The sequence below is a fragment of the Oryctolagus cuniculus genome, chromosome X (assembly GCF_051225735.1).
Source record: "Oryctolagus cuniculus isolate XC-2025 breed Fujian yellow rabbit chromosome X, ASM5122573v1, whole genome shotgun sequence".
In the NCBI taxonomy this organism is placed as follows: domain Eukaryota; kingdom Metazoa; phylum Chordata; class Mammalia; order Lagomorpha; family Leporidae; genus Oryctolagus; species Oryctolagus cuniculus.
In genome coordinates, this window is record NC_142888.1 from 78,491,487 (window position 1) to 78,511,255 (window position 19,769).

Below are 19,769 nucleotides of genomic sequence, written 5' to 3' on the forward strand. Positions count from 1 at the left end.
AGATCAATGAAAATAGAGCAGGTGGAAGGATACTTTTACACTTATTCTATCATCAATAACGTATTAACCTCACTTATTTTACAAATGTTTCTATCAGGCTTCATTGATAAATATAAAGCATTCTTTGCCACAAATTGTAACATGATAACAACAAAAAATGAGGATTTTCTGCTTACTAACAAAATGGAAGTTTCTACACAGTTCAAAAGCTAAGACAATCCAAGTTCATTCAAGATGATGTTTTGAAATCAAGTGAGCGAAACTAAAGCCAAAAACCTTCTTATACAAGTACAGAAATCCTTCACTCTAAGTAGAGCTTAACTTGAAGCAAAAGTGAGCGCAGCAATGACTAGATGCCTATCGTCATTGAATAACAGTCCTGGAGTAGAATTAACTGAGTTAAAATTTAATTTCTGGCTTTTGATTTTGAATTCACATTATTTGCTTGCTTATGCATATTCTAGTCATCAGTAGGAAAATGTTAGTAAATCTTCTACTAGGTGGTCTTGTAGTGGAGAGTCATGAATACTTACATTGTATGGAGATCATGAACTCAACCTTGTCAGCCTTCTATTTGGCCAGCAATTTTTTAAGAAGCCAAATTTAGTACTACAATGGAAAGTGATTGAAAATGCTCTATGCTAATCCAGGCAATATGATATACAACTTGAATAGGGAGAATATGAAAGAGGTCACAGGTTTGGCTTAAGAGCCTTTCCACTGGACTGCATTCTGAATGGATAGGGCACACTGCTTCAGCTATGAACCCTCTTCGGAGGTGACAGAGAAAACAACAGCACAAGGAGACCCCACAGGCACAACCCAGGACCTACTTGGATGCCCAAACACATGGTGGCATATTCTTGTCTTCATTCAACAGTGGGAAGTGCAGGATGATCTCTAGGCACTTGCCATTCACAGTCATTACAACGGACTCAGAGTTGCCCCTGTTGAGGGTTTTTGTGGCCCTACTGATTCCTTTTCAAAGCTGCTTGTAGTGACATGGCTGCTAAACAAGGTTCAGTAGTTTTTTGGTGAGGTGGGGATCTGTGAGGGAAACAGGCCTTTGGATCGACATTAACCTCAGTCATGGCTATGGCTGCACAGGCTCACTACCTCTCAAGAATGCAGATGATGTCTGAGGAGGCAGAAAGCACTAAATGCCCTTTAAAGTCTGATATTCTAGTTCCATGGAAGGCTTTATGTTACGATTTGACTCCAATGGACACAGTCGGGACATAACATATTGTCCTGCAGGTGTGGGGGTGGGAAATGGCACACAAGAAGCAAAAAGAGTGCATTGGCTCTCTTTTTTCTCTTCTCGGGAACCCAGACTTGTCTTGCATGAGGCTGAAGCTGAACCCAACCATGTGTGTTTGCAGGGAGACTTTTCAATGAACCGCACACCACGTGTTACTGGAGGCCTCGTGGGGATATTTCCACTACCTTCCTCTTGCCAGCTCCAGTTACAATGCTGGCCCAGGAGGCTATCACCATAACTATATTCATGTCCTCCACGAACTCAGGTACCCCCTCCTCGAGTGGAGGGGCCCCTTCAGGAGATCAGTCCCCACAGAACACACTGTTTTCTTAGCACTTTCCAGGGTTGTCTTCTCTTTGCCAACCTTTGATTTTATTTGCAATGATGTGTTGATCTTGATCTTTTTCACTGTGATGGGAATATTCTGTAAACTGAGCTTCTGGTGTGGGTAAGTGTTTTCCCATATTCACTTGTACAGCTCTATTTTGGGCCTTTAGTGCTTAAGTTCAACTGTTGACACTGGGCCCACAAAACGTCTCTCTGAACCAGGTCAATGGGTGGTATATCTATGGTTTATGGAGGAATTGGTACCTTCTTCTGAGGTTTTGGGTAGCATTGCACAATGCTTTTTCCTTATGATGGGAAACTTTATCATCTTTCATAGATCTTTGCCATTTGGTCCCCTTCTATTCTGCCATTCTTGGTAAAGATGTGCTTGGTTGAGTGGATGCTCACTGTTCTTCCCTTGACTATCCTATGGAGTTTCTCTCCTTGCCTCTTTTTCCTTTTTAAAGATTTATTTATTTGAAAGTCAGAGTTGTGGTGGGGGAGGGGAGAGAGGGAGAGAGAGCTGGGGGGTGGGGAGAGGGAGAGGGAGAAGGGGGGGAAGAAAGAGAATGAATATTCTGTTCACTGGTTTACTCCCTGAATAGCTGTGACAACCAGGGCTGGGCCAGGCCACAGCCAGGAGCCAGGAGCTTCTTCCAGGTCTCCCATGTGGGTGCAGAGGCCCAAAAACTTGGGCCATCTTTTGTTACTTTCCCAGACCATAGCAGAGAGCTGGATTGGATGTGGAGCAGCTGAGATTTGAACCAGCGCCCATATGAGATGCCAGCACTGCAGATGGCAGCTTAACCCAATGTGCCTCAACACTGGCCCTTCTCCTTGCCTCCTGAATTCTTCATACTCAAAATAGAAAGTGGAGTTAATAAAAAGAAAAGTCTTTTCACTTTGAAGATGGTCTCTGGTCCCACCAGCAAATTTTATATCTAAGATGTGATGCAAAAATAACCTTTTATCCTTTAGACTGATATATACAATAACAAAGAAAAACACACTAAATCAGGAACTGTCTTAGTTAACTTTGTCTATGCATTTTTCATTTCATTATGACTTAAAAATCCTTATGGTCCATACCACTTGGTTGAGGTTCAAAAGAAACAAGGAAGTTAAAGACATAGAGAAATATTAGTCATCATATTACTTGAAGCTAAGTGACACAGAGGAAAGCAGGATTATTGCCTCACTTGATTATAAAGTATAGTGGCTGGATTATATCAGTAGTTCTGACATGTTGAGACTTTGGTTTCCTCCTATTTGTTCTACCTCTTTCTAACGTCTGATCCAGTAGAAACTCCAAATATAAGTTTGCCTAGCAGTTCAGCAAAGATGAAGCAAGAGAAGTAATATTTTCACAGAAACATGTATCATTAATCTGGAAGTTAGCTGTGTTAATATAGTAAAATTGAAATGAGTTTCATCTCCCTCTACTTTCTTCCAGAAGAATGGATGAATTAATGATCTAAGTTAGAATTTCTGAGCTCTACTCAGTATTCAGTTACATGCTGTGTAATCTGAAATATTTATGACTTCAGAGTGTAACCATGGCTAGAAGTTTTTTAAATTTGAGAGTTTAAAAAATTATGTTATGCATATGGTTTAGAAATGTGTAGAAAAATATGTTGATGCAAATGCTTTACAATTATGTAGAAAAGCCAATAATACAATTTTTCACAAATCTAATTAATAAATTTAATTAAGAAAACTTCCCTCTAGGAAAAAATGAGCAGTGGCTGATTTAGTGAACAAATCCAAAATTAACTCACAAATGGACATACAGTTTTGATCTTGATCATATTAGTTCATCTGTTGATTGCATTTAGAATAGCAAAAAGGCTTATAGTTAAAGTAAAATAAGGGATTTATGAGAGACATTTTCTCTGAAAAAGTCACCTCTGTATAAAGTGTACCATAATTCAATTAACTCTATTCTTAAATATTTTTAAGTACTTGACTTTTCACTTTGTTACAAAATCTGAATTTTGACTGCTAGTTTAAGGAAGCTAAAATATATACTATGTGATATAAAAATGACTACATAGAGAGAGTTTGATTAGGTATCAGATTAAAATGTAAGTCAAAATAGATTTAACCATATTATACATGAAAAAGTCTGTTACTTTTTTTAAGGACCAAGAATTTTTAAAGTTGTTAAAATGAAGAATATACTACATTGTCAAATAACTTTTCTTATCCTTTTCTGATAGTTGTATTGATGACTGTCAGTGTTGACTTAGGCTTTTCTGGCTTCACACTACTTCACGTTAAACTAGGAAATGGATTTGAACTATTTTTAAATGTAATAATCTTTAATAATAGAAGACCTTGTTGTAGTCCTCTCATCATTTAACAAGAGGAAATTTTTTAAATTTTCTTTTTAAAAATAATTTTATTGAAGTATAATTGATGTACACTAAATGCACATAGTTAATGTATGTAGTTTGATCAATCAATGTTGATACATGCATATACTTGTGAAAGCATCATCACAATCAGGGTGATACCTCCAAAAGTTTCTTTGTGCCTGTTTTTTGTTTCTTGTGGTGTGTGTGTGTGGTAAGAACACAACATGAGATCTACCTTCTTAACAAATGTTTAAAGTGCATAATACAGTATTGTTGACTATATACATTATTCTGTACAGTATAGCTTTAGAATTAATTCATCTTGTAAAACTGAAACTTCATACCCTTTGAACAAACAACTCCTCATCTCCCCTTGCCTAGGGCCCTTGGTCCCATCGTTCTTCTTTCTTTTTTTTTTAAAGATTTATTTGAAAGTCAGAGTTACACACAGAGAGAAGGAGAGGCGCAGAGAGAGAGACAGAGAGGTCTTCCATCTGCTGGTTCACTCCCCAATTGGCCGCAACAGCCGGAGCTGGGCCGATCCAAAGCCAGGAGCCAGGAGCTTCCTCCTGTTCTCCCATGAGGGCGCAGGGGCCCAAGGAGTTGGGCCATCTTCCACTGCTTTCCCAGGCCATAGCAGAGAGCTGGATCGGAAGTGGAGCAGCCGGGACTCGAACCAGCGCCCATATGGGATGCCAGCACTGCAGGTGGTGGTTTTACCCACTACGCCACAGTGCCGGCTCCCGTTCTTCTTTCTATGAGTTTGATTATTTTAGCTATATCAAATAAATGGAATCATGAAGTATTGTCTTTCTGTACTGCCATATTTCACTTAGCATAGTGTTCTTCAGGTTTTTCCATACAGTCAAAAATGGCAGAATTTCTTTCTTGTATGTATATACTGTATTTTCTTTATCCGTTCATCTGGCAATGGAAATTTGGCTTGTTTCCATAACGTGGTTATTGTGAATGTGCTACAGTGAACATGACAGTGCAGATATCTCTTTGACACAGCAATTTCAATTCTTTGGCTATGTACCCCGAAGTGGAATTGTTGAAACACATGTTAAGTAAATACTTAATGATTTTGAGTAATGCCCATCCATGCTGTTTTCCATAGCAAGTGTACCTTCAAATTCCCTCCAACAGTGTAGAAAGGTTGCAATTTCTCTAAAGCCTCACCACACTTATCTTTATTTTTTTAAAATACAGCAGCCATTCTCACAGGTGTGAGGTGATATCTCATTGTGGTTTTGATTAGTTTTCTCCTGATGGTTAGCAAATACACATATCTTTCCTTTTCTTAAAGCAAGATTTACGTATGTATGTATGTATGTATTTCAAAGGGAGAAAGGGGGAGGGGGAGGGAAGGAGGGAGAGAGAGAGAGAGAATATGAATAAGACTGACTCTTCCATTCTCTGGTTTACTCCTCAAATGCCTGAAACAGCCAGAACTAGGCCAGGCGACAGTCAGGACCTGGTCTCCCATATGGGTAGCAGAGGTCCAAGCAGTTGAATCATCATCCACTGCCTCCCAGAATACATTAGCATGAAGCCTGATCAGAAGTGGAGCACACTGGTATGCGATGCTTGTGTCCTAATTGGCAGCTTAACCCACTGCACCAGTGAATTATTTTCCTTCTTTTTTTTTTAAATTGAACTGTAGGAGTTGTTTTTATATTTTCAAATTAGATTCTTATCAGATATGTGATTTGAGAATATTTCTTACCATTTCATAAGTTGCTTAGTTATTCTATAGTTCCATTTGCTTCACATAAGCTTTTTATTTTGATGTAATCACATTTACCTATTTTTGCTTTTGTTGCTTGTGCTTTTGGTGTTCCATCCAAGAAATCAGTGCCAAAAATGTCAAGAGTCTTTCCCTCTGTGTTTTCTTCTAGGATTTTTATTTAAAACCTTAAAAATATTTAAGAGGCAGAAAGAAAGAGAGGAGAGGTAGAGGCAGAGGGAGAGAAAGGACAAGAGAGTGCTCCTATCTTCTGGCTCACTCCCCAAATCCTTCCAATGGCCAGGACTGTACTGGCTAAAGCAGGGAACTGGAAACCTAATCCAGGTCTCTCATATGAGTGGCAGGAATTCAATTACATATGCCTTCACCACTGCCTCCCAGGGTTTGCACTTGCAGGAAGGTAGATTTAGGAGCCAGGGATGGGCATCAAATCCAGGTACTCCAAGGAGAGATACAGTGTCTTAACCAATATCTACCAATAATGTAAATGCCCACTTTTCTTCCAGGATTTATAGTTTATGGCTTTATTTAAATCTTTAAATCATTTTGAGTTTATTTTTGCATATGGTGTAAGATGAGGTTCCAATTATATTCTTCTGCATGTGGATATCCAGTTTTACTAACATCATTCATTGAAAAGACTGTCTTTTCCCTTTTGTGTATTCCTGACACCCTTGTTGAAAATTAGTTGACTATATATATTTGAGTATAATTCTAGTTATACATTATATTCCATTGGTATATAAGCCTGTTTTTTGTCAATATCACACTGTTTTAATTACTGTGGCTTTATAATATGTTTTGAAATTATAAAGTATGATTCCTCCAACTTTGTCCTTTCTCAAGATTACTTTGGCTATTCTGGGTTTTCCATGGTTCTATGTGACTTTTTGGAATTTCTTTTCTAAAAAAAATTATTTGGATTTTGATGGAGATAACAATGATTCTGTAAATTCTTTTAGGTAGCATGGATATTTTAATATTAAGTGTTCCAATCCATGAATATTATATATACATTTATTTTTGTATTCTTAATTTCTTTTTAGCAATGTTTTCTAGCTTTCAAGGTAAAAGTCTTTCACCTCATTGGCATGCTTATTCCTAGGTATTAGATTCTTTTTCATGATATTATAAATGGAATTATCTTCTTAATTTCCTCTTCAGATAGTTCATTGCTAGTGTGTAGAAACACAGGTGACTTTGTGTGTTGAGTTTGTATCCTGTGACTTTGCTGAATACATTTGTTTAATTCTAACAGTTGGGTCTTTCAGATTTTCCATGAGGATACTTCAGATAGTTTTTGGAAAAATAAAATTAAAATATGTTTATTTTGGTGCTGCAGATTTTGAAATCCATACATAGTTTTTTTCATGGTATGTACTTTCCATAAACTATTTAAAGATCCCTTAAATATACAAGATCATTTTTTTCAACAAACTAAGCTTATCATTTAATTATATTTGCCACAAATATTTTTAAGTACCCTAATACATAAATGATTATTGCATTTGCAGAGAAAATTTTACTTTTTTCTTCTAATTTAAGTATCCTTTGTTTCTTTTTCTTGCCTAATTTATCTGGCTTGGAATTCCAATACTATGTTGAATAAAGGTAGCAAGAATGGGCATCTTGTCTGTCTGCTATCTTATAGGGAAAGCTTTTAAATATTCACCATTGAGCATGGTACTAGTCATGTACTTTTCATATATGACCTTTATTATATTGAATTTTCTTTCTACACCTATTTTGTTGAGAGTTTTTCATAAAAGGGTGGTGAATTTTGTCAGACGCTTTTTCTGCATCTATTGAGATAATCATGTGATTTGATTTTTATCCTTCATTCTGTTAATGTTGTATAATATATTGATAGATTTATGTGTTCTGAATCATTCCAGGGATAAATCTCACTTGCTAGTGGTGGTGTATGATACTTGTAATGTGCTGTTGAACTCTATGACCCAGTATTTTGTTGAGAATTTTTGCATCTATTTCCATCAGGGTTATTGGCTTGTAGTTTTCCTTTCTTAAAGTGTCTTTTTCTACATTGCTAACAGAGTAGTGATGGCCCCATAAAATTAGTTTGGAATTTTCTTCTGTTTTAGGGGAGAGTTTAAGAAAGATTGATATTAATACTTCATTTTCCTTTAAATGTTTGAAAGAATTCACCAGTAAAACCAGCTCAGGTCCATGGCTTTTCTTCATTGGGAGGCTTTTCATGTCTAATTCAGTCACTTTATTTGTTATTAATCTGTTCAATATTTCTTTCTCTTCATGATTCACTCTTGGTAGGTTGTATGTTTCTAGTAATTTATCCATTTCTTCTAAATTTCCCAATTTGGTGGTGTGTAAGTGTTCATAATTGTCTCTTTATTTCTGTGGCACCAATTTAAAAGTCCCTTTTCCATGTCTGATTTTATTTATTTGAGTCTTGTCTCTCTAAGTTGGTCAATTTTATTTTTTTCAAAAAACTAACTTTTAGCTCCATTGATGTTTCTATTGTTTTCCTGTTCTCTATTTGGTTTTATCTGCTCTGGTTTTTGTGTTTTTTTTTTTTTTTCTTCCCCTAACTTTACATTTAGTTTGTTCTTTTTAGTTCCTTGAGGTACAAAATTAAGTTGAGATATTTCTTCTTTTCTATTGTAGGTAATTATTGCTATAAACTCCCCTCTTAGTACCGTTTTCATTGCATTCCATAGATACCGGTATATTGTATTTTGGTTTGTATTTGTCTGGAGATATTTTCTAGTTTTCCTTTTGATTTCTTCTTTGACCTGATTGTTTAAGAGTATTTTGCTTAATTTCCATAAAATTGGTAAAATTTCCAACTTTTTTTTCTATCTGAGGCTTAGTTAACTTTAAAGTTAGGGCTGTTAGATTCAACAAGTTTCTCAGCGTCAATTAAGTGATATAAGTGACTTGTTTGCTCTTCATCAACAACTAGTCATAGTTACATGTCCCTCTGTCTCTTGAAGTCAGCACTACATGAAAAACAGCTGCAATGTTTCATTTGTTTCTTCTTCACTAATTCATAAAATGTACAACTAATTTTCCAGAATTTAATATTGGACTCTATAGAAAAAAATAATTTTAGAAAGCTGTAATCCAACTCATATTACAACCTAACCTGCTGCTAATATTTTGTTTATATACAAAGAAACTAATAAAGTCTGGCACAATATGAGTATTGCTTTTATTTAGAATCTTTCTTAGAATAACTTGAAGTTCATTAAGTTTCTTATTTTCCTTGATATAAATAAGACCTACAAGATTTAGTGAAAATTCTTGGCTATAAAATATTTAGCAGGAATAATTATAGAACTCATATATGGCTGTTTTCCTATCCATTGGCTTAGAAACATAGTATCTGGTATCCACCATGGTAAACTCCATAACAAATCCTCCGTCTAATAAGAAGTCAATATATGAACAAATATGATAGTGAATCAATAGGATGTTAAACAAGAAATTTCAGGTGACTCAATCTACTAATTTAAAGGAAAATAGCACTAAATTTCCATTTCTACATAGTGTCAATCACATTTAGTCAAAGACTTCTAAGGAGGGATACAAAACTTCAATAGAAGGTGTAGCACTATTCCCATGGTCTTAATTTGAGATTGATTTCAGAAAGTGGATGTGCCAATTCAAATCTGAAATGGCTTCTGTTGACTGATTACAATTTATCACGCAATTTACTCTGCACATTCCTAAACTTTATAGTCTTTACTTGTGTTTGCCTTTTGATGGTGACTTATGCATTTTTTGTATTGTTTTTAAAAAATCTTCAGATTTAAACTTAGAAAGAAGAAGGCAAGTAATAAGAACTCTAGAGACCACCCAGGGCAATGTTAATTTGTTCTTTGTTAATGAAAGTTTTACTCAATAGTGTCTGTTATTTCCTCCTATTTTTCCTCTCCTCAGCAATCTCTCTGCCTTCCAAATGTTGATCGGGAAGTAAAATGAAGCAACTCTTTTGTTTTATATAATTTTATGTATACTGACAATTAGACCTAACTCATTTGCAATTCAGCTACATTTTACTTAGGAAAAATGCCTGAACAGAACATGTCTTTAATGAGCTTTGTGGAGATTATTTTGTGTATTTAAAATTACAAAACACAGGTGACACTTTTTAAATTATTTGCCCTGAGGGGTTCAAATGAAATTTTTTTTCTATTGCTCTCAATTCTGGTCTCTTTTTAAATAGCAACTTTATTCAAATGTAATTCACAAATCATAAAACTCATTCCTGTAAAATAAATAGTTCCTTTATCAATAAGTAGTTTTTCATATGTTCAGAGTTGTGCAACAATTACCACTGTCCAATTTTGGTTTCTGAATTTTAAAATACAACTTACATTAATTAGTTTGATCATGATGAATATTCAGCACATATATATATATTTTATATATATATATATATATATATATATATCTCCATTATGTTGGGGTGGGAATTCGGACTAGTGATTGATATGCCACTTCAGATACTCACATCCAGTATCAGAGTAATTGGGTTTGAGTCACAATTCCACTCTCAGTTCCAGGTTTTTGCTAATGCATATCCTGGAAGGCAGCAGGTGATGACTCAAGAAGTTAGGTTCCTGCCACCCACATGGGAGACCAGGATGGAGTCCTGGGCTCCTGGCTTTGGCCTGGCCCAGTCCCAGCTGTTATGGGCATTTGGGGTTGCCAGCAGATGGGAGATCTTGCTCTGATTGTCTCTTCTCTCTCTCTCTCCCTGTCTGATTCTCAAATAAATAGAAGTAAATAAATACAAATCTTAAATAAAATTAAGCATTAAAAAATCATGTACACATCAAACATATACAATTTTGTCATTTGCGTTAAAATAGGGATGAAAAGAAATGAAAATTAAATTATAAATTCAATAAAAAGAAATAAAATATAATGCAACTTATAGTACACATGAATTTTAGAAGCTTTTATAAAGATGGTAGCTCGTTTTAGTGATAGGTTCATCTTTTTTATACTGATAGTCATCTTAAAACATGGAGTTATAATTAGCAACAACATATTTTTTAAATTATTGACTAGTCTTCAAATTGTGGGGATGGATTTAGCTTCTAGGATATAAATATTCAGTTCAACTTCTAAGAATATTCGATTATTGCAGAATTTGTCCTTTGGTGCATATAATGTATACTGGATGAGCAGGATTTTGAAACATTCAATAAGGATTTATCAAATATAGTATATGGTGATCTGTTGCTTTTTAAAAAAGCATTTATTTATTTTTTGAAAGTCAGGATTAGAGAGAGAGAGTGAGAGGGAAAGAGAGAGAAAGAGGGAGAGAAAGAGAGAGAGAGAGAGAATCTTTTATTTGCTGGTTCACTCCCCAGATGGCCAGAATGGCCAGGGCGGGGTCACGTAGGTGGCAGGGGTCCAAACATTTGGGCCATCTTCCACCACTTTTCCAGGCACATTAGTAGGGAGCTGGATTGAACCATATGGGATGCTGGCATCAGAGGTGGCAGCTTAACTCACTACATCATAATGCTGGATCCAGCTGTCGACCTTTAATAACTGTTAATTCTTACTCTAGCACATGCTGTGGGCTCTGGTACTTTGGTCACTTTTAAGTGTGATTTAGAATTCAAAAGAGTTTTTCTTAGTTGACATCCAGAAAACTTCTCTGAAGGGAAAAATGTTGGCAGATACATATGGGTTTGCTACTAAAACATTAGAACTAGGTATCTGTATATGGTTTGATGTGAGAGTATTCAAGATGTGAGACCAATGTATTCATGAAAACTTCAGTCATAACAAGACAGTGGAAAATGTAGTACCAAATTAGCAATAAAATATGATAATTAGGTAACAGTGTGATTGATGAAATAGCAATGAAGCTGTAATAATTATAAAATGTAATATATTACACGCCTGGCATTTTGCATGTATTTTAACATTTACACATCACATGACTTTACAAAGTAGGCACTAGTATCCTCTTTTTATTAAAAAAAATATTTATTTGAAAACCAGAGTTACAGAGAGAGGGAGAGGGAGAGGGAGAGGGAGAGGGAGAGGGAGAGGGAGGGAGAAGCGAGAAGGGAGAGGGGAGAGGGGAGGTGGGGGTGGAGAGAGAGAGAGAGAGAGAGAGAGAGAGAGAGAATCTTCCATCCACCAGTTTAGCCCCTATGGCCAGAGCTGGGCCAGATCAAAGACAGGAGCCAGGAGCTTCATCCAGGTCTCCCATGAGGGTGCAGGGGCCCATGTATCCGGGCCATCCTCCACTGCTTTAGCAGGCTCCTTAGCAGGGAGCTGGATTGGAAGTAGAGCAGCCTGGACTTGAACCGGTGCCCATACAGGTTGCCGGCACCAAAGGTGGCTGTCTTACCCACTACGCCACAATACCAGCTCCTAGTGTTCTCTTTTAATGGATGTGAAAATCAAATATTAGTTTGTGACTTGAGTAAGATCACCAAGGTAATACATTGTATATAAACTCTAGTCTGTCTTACTTCAGATATGGGTTGTAAGACACTTTAAAGCATTGCACTTGATAGAGTTAATTTAGAGAGACCTAGAAATGTGGAGTTATGTAGAGGTTTAGAAATACTTGCCATGGTCTTGTTTCTTGGGTGGAGTTTTTGGTGTTTTGTTTATGTCTCCTCTCTACTCCCCCACACTTAGAAGACGATGAGCTCTTAAGGCAAAGTTTATCCACATAATATTTTTATATTGGTGGTATATACATTTGTCTTCCATGTGGCCTTTGGGTTTAAAGGCTCTTTTCAAGAGAAACACTTTTTGTTTATTCACTATCAGCACTACAATTCGGTTTCTAATTCCAGCCAGCAAGAAGGACAGAAGGGTCAAAGGAGAGGATATAACTCTCTTTAGGCAAATATGGGCATCACTGGGGGAACTGAATACATCAATTCCACTCAAATTCTGTGGGCCAGAATCTAGTCACATGACCACACTTAACTGCAAAGGAGGCTGGGAAACATCCTTGGTTAAGGGACAATATACATGGCCATAGATGAGAGACTAGATATTGGAGATGTTATGTAACTGAATAGTTGTGTCCCCCTGAACAGTTAATATATCCTGGTATTTGAAGATGAGGCTTTTGGGAGGTAACTGGGAGTAAAAGAAGTCATTGAGTGTGGGGCTCTGACCTCATGGGATTCACGGCCTTATACGAGAATATACCACAGAGCTCATTCGTTCTCTGTCCACCATGTGAGGCCACAGCCAGAAACGGACCCTGCCAGATCTTATCCTGACACATCCAGCCTCCAGAACTGTGGAACAATTATTTTCTGGACATTAAGTGGTAAGTGGTAGAGTTGGCAGTATTTTTCAAATATTAGTCCAAGCACCTTTGATAAAGGCATTGCTCCAAATGCAGTCACATTCTGAGGGACCAGGAAGTAGAGCTTTGTCTTAGTCCATGTTCTGCTGCTATAACAGAATACTACAGAGCCAGCCACCTATAAACTTTTGCAGTTTATTTGGCTCAGGGTTCTGGAGGCTGGGAAGTTCAACAACTCTGGGGCATCGGCCCCAGAGAGGGGATTCATGCTGCATTATAATGTGGCTGAAGAGTAGGTGAGTGAGAGACAGAGAGATCAGGTCAAACCATCTCTTTATCAGGAACCCACTCCCAAGATAACAGCATGAGTCACTTCATGAGGGTAGAGTCCTCATAGCCTAATCACCAATATCTGTATATATGAAATACATGAAACTTGAACAATTTAAATAAAATTTAAAATTTAAAATTTAAAAAATTTACCCACTATGCCACTGCAGTGCCGGCATCCCATATGGACGCTGGTTCGAGTCCTGGCTGCTCCACTTCTGATCCAGCTCTCTGCTGTGGCCTTGGGAAAGCAATGGAAGATAGCACAAGTCCTTGGGCCTCTGCACCTGTGTTGGAGACCTGGGGGAAGCTGCTAGCTCCTAGCTTCAGATCGGCACAACTCCCGCTATTGCAGCCATTTGGGGAGTGAATCAGCGGGTGGAAGACTTTCTCTCTCTTTCTCTCTCTGCCTCTACCTCTCTGTAACTCTGACATTCAAATAAATATTTTTTTAAAAAAAAGAGGCCAGCGCTGTGGCTCACTAGGCTAATCCTCCGCCTGTGGCGCCGGCACACCGGGTTCTAGTCCCGGTTGGGGCACCGGATTCTGTCCCGGTTGCTCCTTTTCCAGTCCAGCTCTCTGCTGTGGCCCAGGAAGGCAGTGGAGGATGGCCCAGGTCCTTGGGCCCTGCACCTGCATGGGAGACCAGGAGGAAGCACTTGGCTCCTGGCTTCGGATTGGCACAGTGCGCCGGCCGTAGCAACCGTTTGGGGTTGGGGAGTGAACCAATGGAAGGAAGACCTTTCTCTCTCTCTCTCTCTCTCTCTCTCTCTCTCACTGTCTATCTCTGCCTGTCAAAAAAAAAAAAAAAAGAGAGAGAGAGAAAGGAAAGAAGTAAGGAAAGGGAGGAAGGGAGGAGGGAGCAAGGGAATATCATTATGCTCTTAGACTTGTATCTAAACATCACATTGAATCTGTTAAAATTAATCAAAATAAAAAATAAAATATAAATAAACAGCTAAAAAAGTTGAAAAAAGAAACCCACCTCTTAATGCTGCCACTGTGGCAATTACATTTCAATACGAGTTTTGGAAGGGCATGCAACCATCGCGGGCTTCAACTTATGAACTGGTGGAGGTGGAGAAGACTAACAGATTCTCAGGGATTGGTTCTTACCCACAGGATCAGACTCGGGAAGAGAAATGACAGCATGTTACTCACTAGCTCCTGGGAGCAAGGCCTCTCAGCAACGCTCTGACGCAATCACTCCTCTCCTTGCCGCTCTGAGAATTCCAACTTTAACTCCTGCCCCTCCATTCTCACTTTGCTATCCTTTTCTCAGGCCATTCTTCTATCTCCTTTGTAAGTTCTTCTCCTTCTGGTCATCCCTTCAAAAGCCAGTGTTTTGGACCAGCATTGTGGCACAGCTGCTTAAGCTGCCTCTTGTGACACCAGCATCCCATATCTCCCTGCTAATGCACCTGGAAAAGCAGCAGAAGATGGTCCAAGTGCTTGGGCCCCGGCTACCCATGTGGGAGATTCAAATGGGGTTCCTGGGTCCTGGCTTTGGCCTGGCTCAACCTGAGCCAAAGTGGCCATTTGGGGAGTGAAGCAGCAGATGGAAGACCTCTCTTTCTCTGTGTCTGTCACTCTACCTTTCAAATAAATTTTAAAAATCTATTGTGCCTCAGCAAGTTCTTCCCCTCCCTGTACATTCTTTCCACAATGATCTCATGCACCCCATTGTTGCCATATATCATGTGCACTCTTCTGTTTGTTTTTAAATGACATTTTAAAATTTGAGATTGCTCCCTAAAGGCAACAAGCCATGTCACAACGTCTTTTGTATCCTCTACATAGTAAGTAGTCAATAAAAGCATACTTAACTTTAAAAAAAGCCAACAAAAATCCAGCCTATGTTGTAAAACTTTCCTACATTTGTAAACAAACATTACTACTTTTGAAACAGATCATCTGTAAGATTTTTGTTTCCTTGAACATCCACTTTGGACTTTAAGAGGTTGGAAATGGCCAGCTTTGACTAATACTAACCAGACATCTATATTTCCTTACAGAAAGAAGAAAAACACTGTTAGGTTCAAAAGATGGGAGACATTTTTACTCATTTAGAACAAGCAAGATGGAGTGTGTGATATTAAAATCAAGAAATAATATTTTCCAGGGCTGGCACCGTGGCTCACTTCGTTAATCCTCCGCCTGCGGTGCCGGCATCCCATATGAGTGCCGGTTCGTGTCCCGGCTGCTCCTCTTCCAATCCAGCTCTCTGCTATGGACTGGGAAAGCAGTGAAAGATGGCCCAAGTGCTTGGGCCCTGCACCGGCAGTGGGAGACCAGGAGGAAGCACCTGGCTTCTGGCTTCGGATCGGCACAGCGCCGGCCGTAGTGGCCATTTGAGGAGTGAACCAATGGAAGGAAGACCTTTCTCTCTGTCTCTCTTTCTCACTGTCTATAACTCTACCTGTCAAATAAATTTAAAAAAAAAAAAGAAATAATATTTCCCTTTACTTCTATCTTCCTTTATTACGCTTCTCTGAAATCACCATGTGTTAGGATAAGCAAGGGTAAATAGAGACAACTTTTAGAACCCCAACAATCTATTTTAGCTACCATTTAGAATTGTATAACATGACTAAAATTATTTAGATTTCATTTATATGCATATAAACATTCAGTATGAGTGAATATTATAGTTGATTACAATGTTGGAGTTTCTGAAGATGGTGGGTGGCTGATAGGGTAATGAGGACTTCAAATAGTGATTTATGTTCATTTTTTTTTCAGTAAAACCATCATAATCTCACCAGAGCAGAGAAATAGCTTCATGTCTCTGTTTGCTTATTTATATTTATATTTTATTTTATTTGAGAGAGGGAGAGAGAGAGAGAGAGAGAGATTGATCTTTCATGTGCTGGTTCATTCTCCAAATGCCTGCAACAGCTAGGCCAGGGCCAGGCCAAAGCCAGGAGCCAGGAACTCCATCTGAGTCTCTCATATGGGTGGCAGGGACCCAAGAACATGGGTCATCATCTGCTGCTTCTCAGAGTGTGAATTAGCAGGAAGGTGGAATTGGAAGCATAGCCAAGTACCCAACCCAGGCACTCAAATATGGAGTACAGGCATCCCAAGTGGAGTCTTGGCTGCTGTGCCAAATGCCTACACCTATTTTCATTTTCTACAACTACTCATTTCATATGAGATCTGTACAGATTTAAAATATTTTGACTGAGTTTGTACAAAAATATTTAATCCCTTTAGGATTCATAAAATATCATTTCAAGGACGGTGCTTTCAGCCTTTAATATTGAACATCCTGAATGCTGTTTTATCACACTTCCATGTAGTTGGGAAAATATCACGATGAATCTAGTTTGTATTTCCCTACTTTAAATGCATAACTGGTGCCAGGTTCATAATTCAGTTAAAATCTAAAGTATGTATTCAACATTATTAAATTTTCTGATTTTTTCATTAGCATTAAACAGCTGTTCTACATTTCCACTAAGATAAGATGAGAAAGAAAAACCACACTTGCAGCATGAAGGATACAGTCTGGGGTTAACAAAATCTCTTACAAGCTCAGGGAGATGCAAGAACATGTCATCAAGGAAGTTGTGAGTCATCTATGCCAGAGATTTTAAGGAAGCCAACAGTGTTTCTGGGAATGCATTATGCACAGTTTTTAATTCAAAAGAAAAAGAAGAGCATAATAATTTCTGAAACTTCTTTCAGCCCTTTAATTCTATGCACATTTTATTATAATAAATATCTTGCTTAATTGCAGTATGTCATCATCAGAAATGGAAATGTTGTATTTCTGGACAGCAAATGCATTGACCTGTGAAGCTATTTGAATACAACAACACTGTATAACTAAGAAACCACTTTGAACGTTAAATTCTTGATCTATAATTCCAACTTCCTACTGGACACTTCCTCTAAAATACATGCATATCTTGCAGGTACCTCAAAACCTCAGAAGGGCTTTCAAAGGAAAATTTATTTATAATACTCTCAGATTGATTTTTCATCTTGAGTGGAAGCTTTTTTTTTCCACCTACCTATCTGTCCAGGAGAGAACCATGAGTCACACATGACATCACTCCATCATTCTTTCCCTCATCCTCATCCCAAATTTTCAATTGTTTTATAAATCCTGTGTCGCAAATTGCTCAAATAAATCTTTTCCTCTTCATTTTCAGTGCCACTGCTCTGCTTCAGTGACACATTCTGTATCACCTGGAAGGGTTTTTTTTTTTAAAGATTTATTTATGGCCAGCGCCGCGGCTCAATAGGCTAATCCTCCACCTAGTGGCGCCGGCACACCGGATTCTGTCCCGGTTGCCCCTCTTCCAGGCCAGCTCTCTGCTGTGGCCCGGGAAGGCAGTGGAGGATGGCCCGAGTGCTTGGGCCCTGCACCCCATGGGAGACCAGGAGAAGCACCTGGCTCCTGGCTTCAGATCAGCGCGGTGCGCCGGCCGCAGCGCGCCGGCCGCGGCGGCCATTGGAGGGTGAACCAACGGCAAAAGGAAGACCTTTCTCTCTGTCTCTCTCTCTCACTGTCCACTCTGCCTGTCAAAAAAAAAAAAAAAAAAGATTTATTTATTTATTTGGAAGTCAGAGTTACACAGAGAGAGGAGAGACAGAGAGAGAGAGAGAGAGATGTCTTCCATCTGCTGGTTCACTCCCCAATTGGCCGCAACGGCCGGCGCTGTGCTGATCCGAAGCCAGGAGCCAGGAGCTTCTTCTGGGTCTCCCACATGGGTGCAGCAGCCCAAGGACTTGGGCCATCCTCTACTGTTTTCCCAGACCACGGCAGAGCAGCCGGGTTTCGAACTGGTGCCCATATGGGATGTTAGCGCTTCAGGCTAGGGTGTTAGGTGTTAACCCGCTGCCCCACAGTGCCGGCCCCTCACCTGGAAGATTATAGCTTCAGTATCCTAGCATTGCTTCCTGCTTCTAATCCCATTTCCTCAAGTTAATTCCCCATGCTTCTATAGTGACCTGTCAAATATATGACATTTTTCATGCATCTTTGCTGCTTAAAACCTGGTCATGGGGACCGACGTTGTGGTGTTAGTGGGTTGGACCTCTACCAGCAATGCCAGCATCCCATAGGGTGCTGGTTTGAGTCCCAGCTTCTCCAGTTCTGAGCCAGCTCCTTGCTGTTGAGCCTGGGAAAGCAGTGGAAGATGGCCCAAGTCCTTGGGCCCCTGAACCCATGTAGGAGAATTGGATAAAGCTCCTGGCTCCTGGCTTCAACCTGGCACAGCCATGGCCATTGTGTCCATGTTGGGAGTGAACCAGCAGATGGAAGATTTCTCTCTCCATCCTCGCCCTGTAACTCAGTCTTTCAAGTAAATAAAAACAAATCTCATTTAAAAAAAACTTTTCATGTGTCCCACTTACATACACAGGGTAAAGTTAAAAAATCTCAATTAGGAGTTTTAAAAAAAATCCCTTCTGGTTCCACCCCTTAACAGCAGTATCTTTTGCCTCCCCTCCCACCATTTCTTTATATGCATTCTAAAATCCATTGACATTGTAAGAATACCTTATTTGGGGTTATTTGTATCTTATTCCTCCCATCTGAAATTTTCTTTTTGCCTGTCTACCTAATTATCTTCAAGTATAATCTCTGTTATAACACCCTTGGTTACTTCTGTTTTCTGTGCTTATGCTTGCCCCTGGGGAATGGCCTGTACAGCAGCACGTACTGCATCATATTGCTGTTATCACTTCTCTGCCTTTCTCCCTTGTGTGAACTGCATAGGTACTCAGTGACAATAGGCAATATGGTGTTCATTTTTATGTCTCCAGTCCTTTTATAGATCTGGCACACAGTTGGGATTTAATATGTTTATTAATATTATTACTGATCAGGTAGAACTTGCCCAAGAGTTGAAAGGGGCTGAGCTTCATGTGCTTTGGGATTCATGAAGTTCTTCAGCTTTTAAGTTTCATGTTAATATTTACCTTGGCTCAAATATCAACATGGAGAACAAGTCAACCCAGCAATAATTCTAGATGTCAAGCTATACATCAGTTTGATTTCTCCCAGGCAGTATTTGACTCTGGTTTTAGACACAATTCACTGAAGACTAGTCTATCTTTTTGCTGGATTTTCCCAGATGAACTAGCCAACAATTCTAAACTGAAGACATTCTAGCATGCTTAAAGACAGAGAACTGTTTTTTTTTTTTTTACTATTATACAGATGAGTAAATTTTTTATTTCAAACTCAAGCTTTTAAATATAGGCTTAGTATAGTTAAATCATATCATTCGTTTGTTGACCAATGTCCACGGACTGAGAAGGAATGTTAATCCATAAAAAGTCAGATTATACTGAAATAAGAATTATGATAAAGTCTGAAAAAAGTGATTCATTACATGAACTTACTTTGCAAACTACTTATGCTCACTTTCATAAAACACATTTATTTTTCAATCTTTTGTGTGATAAAATATCTGCAACATAAAATTTACCATCTTATCCATC

At 38.5% G+C, this 19,769-nt stretch overlaps 2 pseudogenes; both read right to left on the reverse strand.

The window, feature by feature from the left end:
- Nucleotides 1–705: 705 nt before the first annotated feature.
- Nucleotides 706–1,091, reverse strand: LOC108178693 (NHP2-like protein 1 pseudogene; annotated as a pseudogene).
- A 91-nt stretch (nt 1,092–1,182) lies between these two features.
- The window catches only part of LOC138847552 (developmental pluripotency-associated protein 4 pseudogene), a 39,485-nt pseudogene continuing 20,898 nt past the window's right edge, over nt 1,183–19,769 (reverse strand).